Genomic DNA, 13,143 nt, shown 5'->3' with positions numbered 1-13,143 from the left:
CTTATGACCATTGCAGCATCCCATAGTTACGTGATCAAAATTCAGGTGCTTGGCAACCAGCAGGTATCGTATTTATAATGGTTGCATATTCCCAATGTCATGTCATCACTTTTGGGACCTTCTCAGCTGGCTTTTGACAAGCAAAATCAATGGGGAAAATCAGATTTGCTTAATGACCGCATGATTCACTGCGAGAGCAATGGCAGCTAGACTTATATGCCACTTCACAGGGCTGTGCCCCCAATAATCTGTGTCCTCAATTTAACCACTGCCCTGCTTAGCAACAGAAATTCTGGATCTCACTGTGGTCGTAAGTCGAGAACTATCAGTACAGAGCAGTTTCTGGCTCAGCACAGGCAAACAGGACACACACTTATGGAAATAAATGAGTTCAGCAAAGCACAGATGAGGTGCGGCCTTTGCAGGCTGCAGAAAATTTGGAAGCTGTCCCAGGCAAACCTTGTTAGAGGAGGCATGGTCCTACACAACCATCATTCTCTACAACAGTCCTGTATTTCCACCAACATCACCAACTGATGGTGGTTTGTATGGTTAGGATGCTGAGATGGAGGTTAGCAAGCCCGTGTTCGAGATCCGAGTGCTGCCTTGAGATGGGGTGAGCTCCCATCTTTCGCTCCAGCTCCTGCTAGGAATATGAAAGGAGCTGTCAACTGGACGCCCCTTGGGCACCGGTGATGTCACCGGCTAATACTTTCAACCCAGAAGTGTGTCAGTGCTTCTGACGTGAGTACAAGCAAACCAACCTATAAAGCCCTAATATTAGTACACAGAGACATGAAATGCAGGACAACTCTTGTGCAAATGCTAACTTAGGTTAACACATTTGTAAAAACAAAGGAAAACTCCTCCAATCCGGCAATTTCCGGGTGTAGGTGGTCAAAAACCCAACAACTCCCCACATCTCGCAGAGATAAGAGACACCTATGGTAAAGGTAAAGGTAAAGATTCCCCTCGCACATATGTGCTAGTTGTTCCTGACTCTAGGGGGTGATGCTCATCTCTGTTTCAAAGCCAAAGAGCCGGTGCTGTCCGACAACATCTCCGTGGTCATGTGGCCGGCATGACTCAATGCCAAAGACGCATGGAACGCTGTTACCTTCCCACCAAAGGTGGTCCCTATTTTTCTACTTGCATTTTTTATGTGCTTTTCAACTGCTAGTTTGGCAGAAGGTGGGACAAGTAACGGGAGCTCACCCCATTATGTGGCACTAGGGATTCGAACCGCTGAACTGCCGAACTTTCGATCGACAAGCTCAGCGCCTTTGCCGCTGAGCCACTGCACCCCCTCTTTCCTTTTAATATTTAACCCAAATTCTTTTTCATCAGCCAGCATCTTTTGCTCGACAATTCCATGTACATGTTCCAATTCAGGATAAAAATGTATGGAAATCCCAATTTCAAAAGAATGTAGCTTTCAAACAAATTAAGGTTTCTAACCCATGTAAGAATATTTTTATGATATGGAATTAGAATATTTTATTTGAGCATTTACGCTATCAACGCCCAGAATTCTCCAGCCTGCATGCCTGGCTTCATTACCCTAAACCACTGATCAGAAAGTCTTACAGAACTTCAAAGATAAGTCATAAGTCCCTTCCCTCAGAACTGTCATACCTTTGAACCAGTGGTGAAATCTAAATTTTTTTACTACCAGTTCTGTGGATGTAGTTTGGTGGGCATGGCTTGTTGGGCGTGGCAGGGGAAGGATACTGCAAAATCTCCATTCTTTCCCCACTCCTGAGGGAAGGATACTGCAAAATCTCCATTCTTTCCCCACTCCTGAGGGAAGGATACTGCAAAATCTCCATTCTTTCCCCACTCCTGAGGGAAGGATATTGCAAAATCTCCATTCTTTCCCCACTCCTGAGGGAAGGATATTGCAAAATCTCCATTCCCACCCCACTCTGGGGCCAGCCAGAGATGGTATTTGCCGGTTCTCCAAAGTACTCAAAATTTCCACTACCGGTTCTCCAGAACCTGTCAGAACCGGCTGGATTTCACTACTGCTTTGAACAGTCATTAAACAAATTACCGTAATTTGAGGACTAGCTGTATTATAAAACCAATTATCATCGAATGAATTTTATATCATTACAACAAATTACCAATGCTAATTTCACCATTTTTCATCTTCATAGGAATACTTTAAGATAGTGCTTCTCAACCTTGGAAGCTTGAAGATGGGTGGGCTGGGGGATTCTGGGAGTTGAAGTCCACCCATCTTCAAGCTTCCAAGGTTGAGAAACACTGCTTTAAGAGATATTTTAAATGCATTTTAATACACATGGTGATCTTTAAATTAATTTAAATTTCCCTGTTATTTCCCTGGTAATGGGTTCATGTGTCACCACGACCCAAGGAAAAACCACTTTTACTCAATTTTGGATAGAAGTAGTTCTAGTCTTACAACCGCACAATTCAGCCCAACATTTCTGTTGTTAAACGAGACATTGTTAAGTGAGTTTTGTAACCTTTCTTGCCAGAGTTGTTAGGTGAATCACTGCAGTTGTATTCAGCTTCCCCATTGATTTTGCTTCTCAGAAGGTCGCAAGAGGTGATCACATGACCCTTGGAGACTGAAACCGTCAGAAATATGAACCAGTTGCCAAGCATCCGAATTTTGATCACGTGACCATGGGGATGCTGCAACGGTCGTAAGTGTGAAACCTTGTGTGTGAAAAAGTGTGAAAAAGGTGAAGTCACCTTTTTTTCAGCGATGTTGTAACTTTGAATGGTCAATAAATGAATGGTTGTACTGTAGGAAGTTAGCACCCACCCTCCTCCTGGAAGAATGAAATATTCTAGGAAATATTAAAGAGGCAGAATGTTATATTTCCCTGGGTGAGAAAAGAAGAAACATGTTTTTAAAGACAAAGCAGCTTCCTGCCCCTGTTCTGCCCCAGCTATGGACCCCAAAGAACGCAGCACACACAAAGTCTGTACAAACCTTAGTTTACTAAATTAAATCAGTCTTTTTCAAACAAAGGCTGTCAATTAACTTTCTTAACAACCTACAAGAATCCGAAGAATAAATAATCGTAATCTTACTAGGGTTGGCAGAAAGCCCAGAAGCAATTTGCAGAGAACTAAGATCAAGACGCAAAGGAGAGTGAACAAAGTTGTTCCCTGCAAATTGCCTCAGTCATCGTCCTTCCTTAAATAGGCCAAGGGAGTGGCCAATTAGCCCCAAGCCTTACTCTTGAGGAGACCTCCTCCTGAGGAGCCACTCCTGCCTTTTGGCAGCTCTGCGCGCGCATGCATCAAGAAGGGGCTCCTCCTCTTCTTCCTCTTCACTTATGGGAGCTTCTGGAGGCTCTGAAGACCCTGGCTGAATCCCCGCCTCTGGCACCATATCTTCTCCAGCCTCCTCATTGTCCAACTCGAGTGCTAGCTGCACAGGCTGCTGGCGCAGCACCACACCAGCCTCCTCGCTGTCGGAATCAGCTACTAGCTGCACAGGCCGCTGACGGGCCACAACAGCCCCCCCTTCAGCTTCAGGGTGATGGGATTAAGACATGGCCCTCAGGACATGATAGGATTAGCCCTCTAGCCATCTCACCACATGGCACCTGGGAAGATTACATCACCCAGCAAGGCTCAACCAAGCCTAGGACACGGACAACCTACAAAGTTAGCTAAGACCCCCGCCTCCTGGGAGTCTGGCAACCAATGGGATACATTTCTTTCTACAGGAACAGGAAACTCTAAGGCAGGGCCCAAGAGAGTGTATAAATATATCCCTTTCTCCACACCGTGTGCCTTTTCTGCTCAGGAACTCATGCCATGTGATCCTGTTCATCAATAAACCTTCTTTCCAAGCAACTTCCATGAATCCAGTGCAGAGGTGGTATTCAGCCGGTTCGCATTGGTTTGGGCAAACCTTTGCTGGAAATTTGGTGAAGGTTGCCGAACCGGTAGCAATGGTCAGCTGGCCACACCCCCGAATCGGTCCCCCAGTCACCGCTCGCTTGCCCCGCCCGCCATGTTCGTTGCCACCATGTTCTTCGTGCATGCGCATCCCATTGCCTTGCAAGTCCGATGAGCGCGAAGAACATGGCGGCGACAGCAGCAGCTTTTTCCACGACCTCTTTCCACTTTCCACAACAGACTTTTTGGCAGCCTGTGGGAGGTTACTTTGCTAGCCGCTTTCCAGCAGCGGCGGCTGGCTGGGGGCCGCTGAAAACTCCGGTCAGCTTGCCTTCCAGTCTCTGGACCAGCCGCCGTGGAAGGTAAGCAGCCCGAACAAAGAGGGGGTGGTGGGGGAGGAAGCCGGGCTAGGGCCGGGGCCGCTAAAGGAGGAGAAATGGGGGTGACTGGTGAAGGGAGGGCGGGGGTAGATAGGTGGAAATTCCAAAAAAATTCCTACCTTTTCCTGTGGGCGTGGCTAGGTGGGGAGGGGGTCAGTTGCGCCCCTTTCTGGATCGGGACTCCCTATGCACGGTCACTCATGCCCTCGTTACTTCCCGCCTTGACTACTGTAATGCTCTCTACATGGGGCTCCCCTTGAGGAGCACTCGGAGGCTCCAACTGGTGCAGAATGCAGCCGCGCGGGTACTTATGGGGGCGGCATGGCGCTCCCACGTGACACCTCTCCTGCGCGAGCTGCATTGGCTTCCAGTGGTCTTCCGAGTGCGCTTCAAGGTGTTGGTTCTCATCTTCAAAGCGCTCCATGGCTTAGGACCCAGTTATTTACGAGACCACCTTCTGCCTCCGATAACCTCCCACCGGCCAACACGCTCCCACAGAGAGGGTCTCCTCAGGGTGCCGTCTGTCAGGCAATGTCGGCTGGCGACCCCCCGGGGAAGAGCCTTCTCTGTGGGGGCACCCGCCCTCTGGAATGAGCTGCCCCCAGGGATACGACTAATCCCGGATCTCCGGACCTTCCGCCGGGCCCTGAAGACTTTTCTGTTTCAGCAAGCCGGGCTGGGTTAAAATTTTTTAATTGGTGAATTTTATGGGTAACGGGGTTTTAAATTGGAGAAGCCTAAGATAATTTAATTCTGTTTTAATGCATTTTAATATTTGTATTGTGTGTTTTTAATCTTGGCTGTTCACCGCCCCGAGTCCTTCGGGAGAGGGGGCGGTATAAAAATTTAATAAATAAATAAATAAAATAAATAAATGTGACTGAGTGGGCGTGAGTAATGTCAAGTTGGCCATGCCCACTTAGTCACATGGCCCCCACCTAGCCACGGCCACTGAACCGGTACCGAAATTTTTTGAAACCTACCACTGATCCAGTGTCTTTTTCCCCACTTGGAACTGAACCCAGAAGGATATTTCTTCCAACAGTACGTTGAGAACTACCTGTAATTTACCCAAATTTTGGGAAGGTCTGTTATAAATCAAGGTCATTCCGTATGCCTCCCAAGCAGATAAGGGCTTTTCTGCATTGCATATTCAGCTCCAACCTTGATTATTATTTTATTTTAACCTCCTGCCAGGATTGAAGAAGCCTCCCAACACAGCGGTATCAATCTCCTTGTTTGACTAAACTCTCACTCTCAGCAAGAACTCCTGAGCAAAAATCGGAATATACATAACATAGACGGAAACATCAACAGATCCATCAGCAAGTCAATGAAGCGTAGCTTGCTCCTAAGGGATCTCCCACATTAAAATTAGACTGTGAAATTTCCATAGAGAAGAACAGCAAAAAAAAAAAAAAAAAAAAAAAAAAAAGGAACCGAATAAGCTATGAATAAATTCAGGGTTCATTTTGGCCAGGGATGAGGTTTAGCAGAAAACTGAGATGGATATTCCCGGAGCATCTAAGAGACGGAGAGAAGAGGAGTGTTCTAGTTTTGTGCAATCTCAGCCATTTTAAGGTGTTGTATGGACTTGTTGTAGGGACGTGGTGGCTCAGTGGCTAAGATGCTGAGCTTGTTGATCGAAAGGTCGGCAGTTCAGTGGTTCAAATCCCTAGTGCCACATAATGGGGTGAGCTCCCGTTACTTGTCCCAGCTTCTGCCAACCTAGCAGTTCGAAAGCACGTAAAAAATGCAAGTAGAAAAATAGGGACCACCTTTGGTGGGAAGGTAACAGCGTTCCGTGCGCCTTTGGCGTTTAGTCATGCCGGCCACATGACCATGGAGATGTATTCGGACAGCGCTGGCTCTTCGACTTTGAAACGGAGATGAGCACTGCTCCCTAGAGTCGGGAACGACTAGCACATGTGTGCGAGGAAAACCTTTACCTTTAGCTATGGACTTTAACTCCCAGAATTCACCAGCCAGCGTGTTGACTGGGGAATTCTGGGAGTTAGAATCCATGCATTTTAAAGCTGCCATGCTGGGGAAACATTGGTGTGTTAAGAAATACAAGAACAGATGGAAGAAAAATTAATGCATTTTGATAATCAATCCAATCAATTAGCCAAAAAAGCTATAAATCAATCCTTGGTTGTATAAAAAGAAGCATAGAATCAAAATCACGTGAAGTATTAGTAACGCTTTATAAAGCATTAGTATAAGGCCACACCTGGAATACTTGCATCCAATTTTGGTCACCACATTACCACAAAAGATGTTGAAACTTTGGAAAAAGTGCAAAGAAGAGCAACTAAGATGATTAAAGGCCTGACGAAAAAAACCTATGAAGAACGGTGGCAGGAATTGGGTATGGCCAGTCTAGAGAAAAGAAGGACTAGGGGTGACATGATAGCAGTCTTCCAGTGTAAGAGCTGTGGTGGTGCAGTGGTTAGAGTGCAGTACTGCAGGCTACTTCTGCTGACTGCTGGCTGCCTGCAATTTGGCAGTTTGAATCTCACCAGGCTCAAGGTTGACTCGGCCTTCCATCCTTCCAAGGTGGGTAAAATGAGGACCCAGATTGTTGGGGACAATATGCTGACTCTGTAAACTGCTTAGAGAGGCCTGTAAAGCACTGTAAAGCGGGTATATAAATCTAAGTGCTATTTCTATTTCTATTTGAGGGGCTACCACAAAGAAGAGGGGGTCAACCTATTTTCCAAAGTACCAAAAGGCAAGACAAGAAACAATGGATGGAAACTAAGCAAGGAGAGAAGCAACCTGGAATTAAGGAGAAACTTCCTAACAGTGAGGAAAATTAACTAGTGGAACAGCTTGCCTCCAGAAGTTGTACAGTTGCAAGAAAAAGTATGTGAACCCCTTGGGATTACATGGAGTTTTGCATGAATTGGTCATAAAATGTGCTCTGAACTTCATCTAAATCACAACAATAGAAAAACACAGTCTGCTTAAAATAATACTACACAAACATTAGATGTTGCCATGGTTTAATTGAACATAACATGTAAACATTCACAGTGCAGGGAGGAAAAAGTATGTGAGCCCCTAGCCTAATGACTTCTCCAAGAGCTAATTGGAGCCAGGAGTGAGCCAACTTTGACTCCAATCAGTGTGATGATATTGGATGTGTTGCTGACAGCTGTCCTGCCCTTTAAAAACACACACCTGTTTTGGGTTTACTGGTTTCAAGAAGCACTGTCTGATGTGAACCATGCCTTGCAGAAAAGAGCTCTCAGAAGACCTACGATCAAGAATTGTTGACTTGCATGAAGCTGGAAAGGGTTACAAAAGTATCTCCAAAAGCCTTGATGTTCATGTGTCCACGGTAAGACAGACTGTCTATAAATGGAGAAAGTTTAGCACTGTTGCTACTCTCCCTAGGCGTGGTCGTCCTGTAAAAATGACTGCAAGAGCACAGCGCAGAATGCTTCATGAGGTAAAGAAGAATCCTAGTGTCAGCTAAAGACCTACAGAAATCTCTGGCACATACTACCATTTTTGTTGACACATCTACAATAAGGAAAACATTAAACAAGAAGGGAGTCCATGGGAGGACACCACGGAGGAAGCCATTGCTGTCCAAAAAAAATATTGCAGCACATTTGAAGTTTGCAAAAGAGCACCTGGATGTTCCACAGCACTACTGGCAAAATATACTGTGGACAGATGAAACCAAAATTGAGTTGTTTGGGAAGAAGACACAACACTATGTGTGGAGAAAAAAAGGCACAGCACACCAACATCAAAACCTCATCCCCACTGTAAAACATGGCGGAGGGAGCATCATGGTTTGGGGCTGCTTTGCTGCCTCAGGGCCTGGACGGATTGTTGTCATTGATGGGAAAATGAATTCCAGAGTTTATCAAGACATTTTGCAGGAAAACGTACGACCATCTGTCCGCCAACTGAAGCTCCGCAGAGGATGGGTGATGCAACAGGACAATGACCCAAAGCATACAAGTAATTCAACAAAAAAAAATGGCTTCAACAGCATAGAATATGCCTTCTGGAGTGGTCCAGGTGTATGTATGTATATGTATGTATGTATATATATGTGTGTATATATATATATATATTTACTTCTCTTCTGTCACGTTCTCATCATATGCTAAATGATAATAAACAAATAATATAAAATAATACAAATAACAAATAATAAATAATAAACAAACTTTTCCTGATTATTTGTACCCTATGACTATCATTAAGTGTTGTACCTTATGATTCTTGATGAACGTATCTTTTCTTTTATGTACACTGAGAGCGTATGCACCAAGACAAATTCCTTGTGTGTCCAATCACACTTGGCCAATAAAGAATTCTATTCTATTCTAATAAAGAATTCTATAAAACCTTAAACCTAATAATCAATCCAATTATGCCTGTGTTCTCTAAAGGGGCTCTATCACCAAGTCCCTGTTTTCTTCAATTTAATGAGGATGTTTGATTAAATTAATTTGGAATTGGACTCTATGAAACCATCTATTCTGTGGTACTTCTGATCATTTCTTCTCTCCTACTTTGCATCTTGGAGGGAGTAAAAGGAAGGTTGACAGAATCATATACAGTGTTGTATCAAGATTTATTTTGTGCACTGTTCCATTTACCAGAACATCCCCTGACAATAGGCAAAATATACAGAGGGAGAAATATCCACCAGAATGAATCTTGCTTCATTAAGATGTTAGCATCCTGGGAAGATTGTTTCACAAGGCACAGTGTGTGAGGGACACAGGAAGACACAGCTGATCTGGAAGATGGGTCGGTGCATTCTCCATATCCCAGAAGAAACCTGGAACATTTGGGCAGCATTTCTTGCAGTTTATGCAAGTTTAGGATGACTGGGAAAGTACAGGTAGTCCTCGACTTACGACCACAATTGAGACCACAGTTGCTAAATGGGACAGTTAAGTGAGTTTTGCCCCATTTTACGACCTTTCTTGCCACAGTTGTTAAGGGAATCACTGCATCTGCGAAGTTAATAGCAGAGCTGAAAAATGAATCTTTTTTTATTTTGCTTGTCATAACGTCATAAAAGGTGATCACATTACCCTGGGAAACTGCAACGGTCATAAATATGAGTCAGTTCTCAAGCATCTGAATTTTGATCACATGACCATGGGGTTGGGGTTAGGGTTATGCTGCAATTGGTCATTAAGTGTGAAAAAACAGTTGTAAGTCACTTTTTTCAGTGCTGTTGTAACTTTGAGCGATCACTAAATTAATGGTTGTAAGTCCAGGACTACCTGTGGACCTCAAAAAGACTCAACAGTGATCCAGGAATCCATCCCATCCCATGCAGAAAAAATATCTTCATTTATCATTTCAAAAAGGTGGCCAAACTCTTTGTGTAACATCCTCATTTTCTAAAATAAGTTATTCCACTAACAAACAATTCTTACTGTCAGAATTCTTTCCCTGGTTCGAAACAAAATCTCCCTCTCTTGCTTTTAAAATTCAACATCTTCCTTCTTCACCGAGCGAAAGAGAATACATTTACAAAACAGATAAATGCAAAACATCCATACAGATCCAGTGAAAACAAAACAGCCTTTGATATGACTGCTAAAAAAAAAACCCTCTCAAAGGTATTGTCGAAGTGCGATGTCTTCATGTGAGAGGAGGAGGAGATATAATAAATATATAATGTGGAAGTTATTGCAACTAGGTTTCATTAAACATGCATGTGAATGAAATGAAATTTATTTATTTATTTCATTTTTATCCCACCTTTATTTTTATAAATAACTCCTTATATTCCTAATACTCCTCCCCACAACAATAACCCTGTGAGGTGGACTGGGCTGAGATAGAGAGATTTGCCCGAAGCCACCCAACCAGGTTTCATGCCTAAAACGGGACTAAAACTTTCAGTCTCCTGATGATTGGCCCAAAGTCACCCAACCAGCTTTCATGCCTAAAACGGGACTAAAACTTTCAGTCTCCTGATGATTGGCCCAAAGTCACGCAACCAGCTTTCATGCCTAAGGCGGGACTAGAACTCTCAGTCTCCTGATGATTGGCCCAAAGTCACCCAATCAGCTTTCATGCTTAAGGCAGGACTAGAACTCACAGCCTTTTGATTTCTAGGCCAGTGTCTTAACACCAAGTGGTTGAACTTTCATTCTAGTTCTTCTCACTATTTGGGAGAAAGGTTGCTGCCAAGATGCTGAACAAGATGGAGAACCAGTAGCGGAAATTTTGAGTAGTTCAGAGAACCGGCAAATGCCACATCTGGCTGGCCCCAGAGTGGGGTGGGAATGGAGATTTTGCAATATCCTTTTCCCATGAGTGGGGAGGGAACGGGGATTTTGCAGTATCCTTCCCCCGGAGTGGGGTGGGAATGGGGATTTTGCAGTAACCTTCCCCTGGAGTGGGGTGGGAATGGGGATTTTGCAGTATCCTTCCCCTGGAGTGGAGTGGGAATGGGGATTTTGCAGTAACCTTCCCAGGGGTGGGTTCTACTTACCTTTACTACTGGTTCAGAACGGGGCCGCGTGTGCGCGCTTGCTTCACTCGCACGTGTGCGCTCTCTTCTGCGCATGCGCAGAAGCGTTCTGATGACATCGGGGTTGGTGGGCGGAGCCTCCCACCGGTTTTACTACCGGTTCTATAGAACCGGTGCGAACTGGGGGCAACCCATCACTGATCCTTCCCCTGCCACGCCCACCAAGCCACACCCACCAAGCCAAGTCAAGCCCACCAAACCACACCCACAGAACCGGTCGTAAAAAAATTTGAATCCCACCACTGAAGCTGAAGCACTGAAAACCTTCTCCCCATTTCAACATTTATTCATGTATAGCTTTTATAGAGAGATTGGACACGTATTTGTCTGAAGAGCCTTGATAACACAGTGGTCTAAGCACCCTGTTATTAACACAGCTGCCTGCAATTACTGCTGGTTCGAATCTCTCCAAGGCTCAAGGTTGACTCAGCCTTCCATCCTTTCTAAGGTAGGTAAATTGAGGACCCAGTTTGTGGGGGCAATAAGCTGACTTTGTATAAATATACAAAAGTATGAAGGCTATTGATTGACGCATTGTAAGCCACCCTGAGTCTCCAGAGAAGGGCGGCATATAAATCAAATTAAAAAAAAAAATAATAATAGTACAGGGTTTCCTGCCTGATCTCTCTCTCTCTCTCTCTCTCTCTCTCTCTCTCTCTGTATTAGAAGACCTCCAAGGTCCCTTCCAATTCTCTTATTTTGCTTTTGATGTGAGGCAGAAGAAACGCAAGCTACCCAGCCAGCATTTAAAAAAAAAACAACCCCAAAATAATCATTAGCCAAAATAACTTGGAGTTTGTATCCGCCTACAGGGCGTCAGGCAAGAAGAGGACAAATTGACAAGAGATTTGTGGCTCAGCCATAAACAAATGAATTGCTTGGCTGGATTTGATCCATCTTCTGGCCCAATCTTTTGTCTCCAGCAATGATCTGTAAGGAAGAACCCTTTTTCCCAAGAACACTAAAAAAAGAAGAAGAAGCAAACACTAATAGAAATTGAACGCGGTGATAGACAGCCATTGGATTGGGAGGTTCTGTTTTGGATCTCTACCTGTCAAACCTTCCTCTACCATTCCACTTTACCTGTCATTATTTTTCCCCCAAACAATTTCATGTGCTCAGTCTTTATCGGGCTTGTGTGTTTTCAACGCAAAAGGTGCTCCCTTTATTTTTTATTCATGCAAGATCTCTTGTAGTTCTGCACAGCATGACAATTCTTCGTTTTCCGTTTGTCACGATTTGGCAGTTTTCCTGAATTTCTTTTTTGGTACTTTGCAATTTGAGTTTGAAATCAGAGGCAGTACTAGATCCATTCTTTAGGGATGTGCATGTTGGGTTTTTTTTAAAAAAAAGACATCTCAATGAGCATCAAAGTCAAAAACACAGTTAGCCCTCTCTCTTGCTTTTTAGCAAATGCATCCTTCCTTCTATAGCCAGAAGGCTCTTCCATCACCTGGATACAAAAAAGTTTTGTAGCATCAAATTGCATCCCAAACTCCTTTGTTTCCTCTCTCGGATCCTCAGCTTTCTTGTTTGTAAAATGGGAATGACTAAGCCATTTACCACAACTCAAAGCCACACTAAGCAGTTATGCCCACAAAGCACTTTGCAAACAAGGATAAGACAGAAAGCAGATGGTACGCTTGGAAGCATTTTGCTGGAACCAGTGAGTGGGCCAAAGAGTCTGGCTGGTATTCACCGCAGAAATAATTAGCTGATTAAAGGCTTGTTTCAAAGGCCCAAGGGCGCTCCCAGCCAGGAGGCTGACTACGAGGACTCTGAATGAATCTCTGTACTGACATTGGTGCCTCCTAGTCGCCTTGCTTTGAGTAGGTGATCATGGAATGTATAGGGTGGAATGATATGCAACGGTTGGGGAAATTCAGCGTATAATTGGATGAAGCTCTAGGGAAGAAAGGAAGGAAAGAAGGGAGGGAGGGAAGAAGGGAGGAAGGAAAGAAGGAAGAAAGGAAGAAGAAAGGAAGGGAAGGAGGGAGGGAGGGAAGGAAAGAAGGAAGAAAGGAAGGAATGGAGGGAAGGAGGGAAGAAGGAAGGAAGGGAAGGGAAGAAGGAAGAAAGGAAGGGAGGGATGAAAAGAGGGAAGAAGGAAGGAAAGAAGGGAAAGAAGGGGAGGGGAGGGAGGGAGGAAGGGAAGGGGGAAGAAAGGAAGGGAGGGGTGAAGAGAGGTAAGAAGGAAGGGATGGAAGAAAGGGAAGGGAAGAGAAGGGGAGGGAGGAAGGAAAGAAGAAAAGGGAAGAAGGAAGAAAGGAAGGGAGGGATGAAGAGAGGGAAGAAGGAAGGAGAGGGAAGGTAGAAAGGAGGGTAGGAGGGAAGAAGGAAGGAAGG

General features: G+C 44.5%; 1 protein-coding gene across 1 annotated transcript in view; it reads right to left on the bottom strand.

Annotated features, from left to right (window-relative positions):
• Nucleotides 1-13,143, bottom strand: part of GRIN3B (glutamate ionotropic receptor NMDA type subunit 3B) — a 52,427-nt gene that overhangs the window by 28,223 nt on the left and 11,061 nt on the right. The window lies entirely within an intron of this gene.

The sequence above is a fragment of the Pituophis catenifer genome, unplaced genomic scaffold (genome assembly GCF_029215685.1).
Source record: "Pituophis catenifer annectens isolate HBS135680 unplaced genomic scaffold, rPitCat1.0.hap2 SCAF_1, whole genome shotgun sequence".
Lineage (NCBI taxonomy): Eukaryota > Metazoa > Chordata > Lepidosauria > Squamata > Colubridae > Pituophis > Pituophis catenifer.
Note: the sequence above shows the minus strand (reverse complement) of the source record. Positions and strands in the feature narration are given on the sequence as shown.